Genomic DNA, 6,220 nt, shown 5'->3' with positions numbered 1-6,220 from the left:
CCGGGGCTTGTGATGGAATATGGGCAGGCAATGTTCACACGGGTGTTTAACAGACCCCCCCCCCAGAGGATCCATCAATACTTACCTCCCTACCCCAAGCCTGAACTCATGCCCCACGTCCCTAGCTCTGAACAAATTTCCCCATAAATTGCCGGAAGGACACGCAGAGGAGGGAGATTTACAGCTAACTTGCTTCCTGACACCTCTTTGGCCCATCCCATAAAATAACAATATCGTCACATAAATCAGATGACATCTCAGGGGACCTTACCCTTGCCTTTGCAAGGTCTTTATGGGGGGTGGCGGGAACTGGGGAGCATAGAGGGATCCACCTAACTGGATTCTCCCCGACAGTCTCCCTGATTCTCTCCATGATAGTGGACATGGAGGAATCTCAGATTTGACGGCAATGGGAGGAAAGAGCACCCACTCACTATCAGACCATCAGACAGCACTTAGGAGGCAGAGGTTGTGTCTCAGTGGTGGAGCCCTTGCCTACCGTGCCTGGGGGGTGGGGGGGGCAGGGTGAGGAATTCAACTGGTACTTTGAGGGAATTCCAGCTCTGATCCCTAGATGGGGTCTTCAAGATACTTTACCTCTCTAGGCCTTACTTCATCTTAAAAGCAAGGCAAAGAAGTTCTACCTGATAGGGCGTGTGTGGAGGTGTGTGTGTGTGTGTGTGTGTGTGTGTGTGTGTGTCTGTGTGCGGAGACTTCGTGAGTGCAACACCTCAGGATACGGCAGCCTCACAAGGCTTTGCATCCCTCATCTGGGAGAAAGCACTATGGTGCTGTTCCCAGGAGAGGGAACTACTTGGCTCTGGAGAAGTGACATCACCCCGTCCCCTCCTCTCTAGTCACAAAGTGGCTGTGAGCGCGTACCTTTCCTTCTGCGAGCTCAGTCCATTGTCATAGAGCACCCCACAAGTCATCGGCACCCCATAGAAACCAAGGTGAGTGGACAAGAGAGATATCCAAAAGCTCTGACTGGTACCACCCTTCACGGGGGAGGGGCGCATCCATCCACCCAGTCTCACGGAGAGGGTCACCCCAAAGGGACAATCCTCTGATTGCAGCCTGACAACATCCTCATGGTCTGTGGCATGGGACTGGTCAGGGATGCCTGGGTGCCAGAGGTAGGAGCTGGGGTCTTGGCCCTTGCACCCAGAGAGACACCTTGGGGTGCCCCCTGCAGACCCTTATTGGCCTTTCTATTTCCTCCACAGTATCTTCAGGCCTTTGGGTTACCTCCTCGCTTTCCTTATTTTCTGGTCCCTACTTGCCCTCCCCCACCCATTCATCATTTATCCTCCCACATTGCATCTTAAGATGGTTCTCTGAGTCCTTTATCCATACCTCCCTTTTTCCTCTCACAGCCTCTCCCTCCCTCTGCTGGGAACTGAACCCAGGCCCAGGGTAAACAATCTCTCTCACTAACCCAACCTTCTGGTTCTTTTCTCCCTTGTGTTCCCCTTCTTGGTCCTGCCAGTTTCTTCATAGCCTGCATTTTCTTTGGTCTAACTCAGGGAGGCCCAGCACACACACGTATAAAGACTGGGGGTGGGGGTGGCTCTGGCCAGAGCCCTTGCCCTGTCTTTAGTGCAGGAGAATCAGGAGTTCACCCACAGGGCAGCTGTCAGTGCTGGGTGAATGGATGAGTAAAAGTGAGGGGGTGGGGGAGGTGAAGGTGTGGGAGGGACCATCTTTTAAGTAAAAAGGAAAGGATGGAGGAAAGAATGATGAACTGCTTAATGACAAGCCCCACCCAGGTACCTCAGCCAGGGTACCCAGGTCTCCTGCCTCCCTCCCTCCCTCCCTCCTGAGCCCCAGTGCCATCCCAGGAGCTGTCTTCACCAGCAAGGCCCATTTGTTTCTCTGATCTTCTGGGCAAACCAGAGAACAGGAGGTCCCTCAGCTCCTGGACCACAGGTTCAGCCCTTCTTACCGCCCACAGAGGGGCAGCTGGGATGAGGACCCTGGCAACCTGCTCACAGAGTGATGTCTGGGCAGATTGGAGCCCCAGAGCCAGCAGATCTCTTAGGAGGCCTTTGTGGGGGAGAAGGGGATTTTCCATTCTCTGAGCAACTGGATTACACAGTCAGGGGATCAGGGATGAGCTGCCTAAGCTGCTGCCTCATGGCACAGCCTCTGCTGTGTCTCTCAACCTCTCATTTCTCAGCAGGGATCTTAGCAAGGTTTGCCTTGCCTGCTTTTGAGGTATCTTTTTGTGATCCAAATCAGGTTTAGAGGCAAAACTAAGTCTCATCACCTGGCCTGGTCCAGCAGCTCTGACACAAAATGGGTGTGGATACAAGCAAAATCAGCTACCAACCCTCACCTTCCACAAAGCTTTGGAGCTGAGTCCAGAAACTATGGCTCAGAGAGGTTAAGCGACTTGGTCTGAGTCACACAGTAGGGCAAGATGACCAGGGTGGTTTCCTGACTGTGTGGACTTTTGGGAGCAAGATCTCCCAGAGAATGAGGCACGTCTATACCAGAGTCAAGAAAGTTAGAGGCTCTGTTGTTATCTTGCCCTACACGTTTGCCCCTGAGCGTCCTGTCAGCCACCATGTGCTTTACAGTAAAGGGGACCCTTCTCCCATTTGGTCTCTGGGGCTACAAGGGACCATAGGGGATGGGAGAAGATGGTGGAGGTCAGTCAGGGGAGGTTTGAAGAATCCTAAGTTTGGAGGCTTAGTGGTATAGCATGTGACTAGTGTACTAGATGGGGTTCATTCCCAAGCACAGCAAGAGAGACAGAGACAGAGACAGAGACAAGTAATCTCACCCTCTCTTTTGTGACTTGTGTGACCTTGAACAAGCCATCTCCCTTCTCTTAGCTGCAAAATGGAGATTAAAAAATATCTTTCCCAAATTATTTTGAGGACTGAGTAAGACAAGGTACTGGAAGAACACTAAGTACAGCACCTGATATATATTAGTTGTTCAGTAAATAATGGTAGAGGCAAAATTCTTTACCCAGGAGCTGTGCCCATTCCCCAGAGCAGGAGGATCTGCTATGCAACTGACAGTTGGTTCTTCACCCTAGGAGGGCAAATCCATCACATTTAGCAACCCCCAGCCTCCCCCACCTGGTAGAAGGTTACTGGGGGGTCATGCCCCATACCCTACATCCATTTTCTAGGAAGATTCTCCACATAAGAGGCCTCCAGCCCCACCTCTAGCCCCATGTGGCCCCTAGAGGCCTCTTGATGACATAATGACCATCTCTGACCTTTCTGGTGGCCTGTGTTCTCTCTAGCCAGAAAATTTCTATGATCCTATGACCCCTACAAGCCCTACCCTGCTAATGGCTTTATGATCTTTCCCCCATTGATTTCTCTTTGCCCTCCCTGCCCCACAGCCCCCTTTCAGTAGGTCCTCGTCAAAATAAACAATGTTTATGACCTGAGCAAGATTCAAGGTCCACACTGCAAACAAATGCTGGGCCCTTTGAAGGTACCTGGGGAATCCATCATGTTCTGGGGCATCCTGGGGTGTGACGCTCCCCAGGCCCAGGGAAAGCAGGCTGAGGAGGGGCTCTCTGGCTCAAGATTTAGGATCCAAGGCTTCTGTACCATATCTGGGCTCCCTCTTCAGTGCCAGACCCTGCAGAGGACAGGGCAGGAAGGGAAAGGAGGGGCCCGTGCACTCCTGGGGCCGAGATGTTCCTGTACCCGAAGCCTGACTAGGAATGTCATCGGAGAGGAGATAAAATGAAAGGGAGAAAAAAAATAAAAGGCAAACGGAGTGGGCAGATGCAAAGGAGCTCACACAAAAGCATCCCAGCGCAGACCCGACAGGGCCTTCCTCAGGCTGGACCACTAACCCAGGGCTCACCTGCACAAGGGAGCCATGTTGGTGCGTGCTCCTAAAGAAAATGGTCCAGGCTGGGTATATAACTCAGTGGTAGAATGTTTGCCTAGAAGATGCAAGGTTCTGACTTCCGTCTCTAATTACAAAAAAAAAGGGGGGGAGGGGGAGAAGGAATGGAAGAATGAAGAAAGGAGGATGAAAAACAGAAATTTGATCATTATTTTTATAATGTTTGGAAAGGGTAGCCAATGGAAGCAGACAGTGGGAAAGAGACTTAGTCTTAGAGAACCTGAGAATTAACCCAAGTGCTAACACTGAGGGGTCAGAGGGTACCCCACACCAGGATGTGTGCCTTTCTTAAACATCCTCCAGTGGGGATAGATGGCTGCCTGGACATCCAGTGGGGGTGGGAGGGGTTGGGGGGTGGCTGGGAGGGGGGTTTGTCTCCAAGCTTCAGCCCGGCTCAGCCTCCTTCTGTGGGTTTGTTTTCAAGAGGGATGGGAACTGTTGCTAGAGACTATTACTGTGGGATTCCCAAAGGCCTGGGTCTGAGAGCAGCTTTCCAGGACGCACAGCTTAATGCTTCCTTCAGCAACAGAACTGGGCCATGGGCCTGGGGGCTGCTGTTCTCCCAGCCCAGCTGGGGGAGGGGAAAAAGCACTCCACCCCGGGATCCGTGTCTTCTCATTTTCTCTGCTAAGAATAGCATGTTATCAAAACAGGTTAAGTGAGGAATCAGACAGGAAATATGTGCCTAGCCAAAGGAACCTATTCCACTGATCGATTGGTAAGGGCTTACATCATTTGCATATGTGTCATATCATTAAAGTTGGATGCGTGAGTCAGAGAGCCAAATGGCCTGCAAGAGATGGAAGTGAAGGTATGTGGGCTTCGGCTTTTGTTTTTCAGGCAATTATACGTTTTCCAAAATGATTTTCTTTCTAAATTGAAAGAATACTTTTAATAACTTTCTATGATGTCCAAGTGAATTTAGAATTTAGCAGAGGACTTTGGAATTGAGTATCACATTCTCTATATGAAAAAGTCCTCCTCCTAGATATAAAGTTTTAGGGGTAGAAGGACCTCAGAGAACATCTGGACCAAAGGTTCTCAACCTTGGCTGAATATGGAATCCCTTGGGAGTGTTCTTTAGGTCTCTCTCTCTCTCTCTCTCTCTCTCTCTCTCTCTCTCTCTCTCTCTCTCTCTTTCTCTCTTGTTTGTTTTAATAAGATGCTAGAGATGTTGATTGCATTGGTCTGGGTACCTGGTTTGTTCTTTTAAAGAACCAAACAAACAAACAACAAACACCTTCCCTGATGATTATACTGTTGCAGCCAGGGACGAGAACCACACATGTAGGCCAATAGTTCACTTTACAGAGAGACGTACACATAACTGACCCATAGCAGAAGGACAGAGAGATTGACCTGCTATTCCAATCCTTATATGTCTCACTAGAACGTTTGTGAAATGAATTACTAAAGTGGGCATGGTGGAAGAGTACAGGTCTGTAATCTCGGCATTGGGGAAGTTTCAGCACAAATTCTAGGTCAACCTGGTCTACTTAGTAAAAACCTCCTGAGAGCGGAAGAGGGGGTGTAAGGGGAGATGGAGGTGTCTTTGCTGAGGGGGAGGGCACCTGTCTACACATACCAGCCTCCCAACTCCATCCCCCACCCCTGTGCTTCTGTGGTCTTGTCAGAGCCCAGGAAGGCTGACATTTCTACCCTGTTCCCCTAAGTTTTCCATCTTCAAGAAATTTTGGATTCCTAGAGGAAAAAACATGTCAAACTCCTGGTTCTTAAAAAAAAAAAAAAAAAAAAATCAGCCGGGTGTGGTGGTGCATGCCTTTAATCCCAGCACTCNGGAGGCAGAGGCAGGCNGATTTCTGAGTTCAAGGCCAGCCTGGTCTACAAAGTGAGTTCCAGGACAGCCAGGGCTACACAGAGAAACCCTGTCTCGAAAAACCAAAAAAAACAACAACAACAACAAAAAAAATCTCCTGGTTCTAAATCTGTCCATCAGCCACCAAGTGCCCCAGGACAATTCTTGTTCCTTGGCTAGATAAACCAGTGGAGTGAATGTCAGCATAGGGGTAGCAGTGTTGATAGTGGTATGTACATGTATACAGACACATAAAGATGCTCAGGTACCTGCACAGAGGCTCGTCCAGTATGGAGCACATAGCCTGCCTATCGGAACATGGCACTGAGAGTAATTACTTACGTATGTGTGAGAAAAAAACCCACGTGTGTTTTAGGCCCATTGATGTTTATGTGACAGGCCAAATATATGTTCAAAAAGTATGTGCAAATGCATTAGAGACTCTGAAATGGTACATGGACCTGGAATGGTATACAAGTGCTTAATGTTAAATTCACATTTACATTTTCCTGTCAAGTA

The sequence above is a fragment of the Mus pahari genome, chromosome 14 (assembly GCF_900095145.1).
Source record: "Mus pahari chromosome 14, PAHARI_EIJ_v1.1, whole genome shotgun sequence".
Lineage (NCBI taxonomy): Eukaryota > Metazoa > Chordata > Mammalia > Rodentia > Muridae > Mus > Mus pahari.
The sequence above is the reverse complement of the archived record's forward strand: the minus strand, read 5'-3'. Positions refer to the sequence as shown.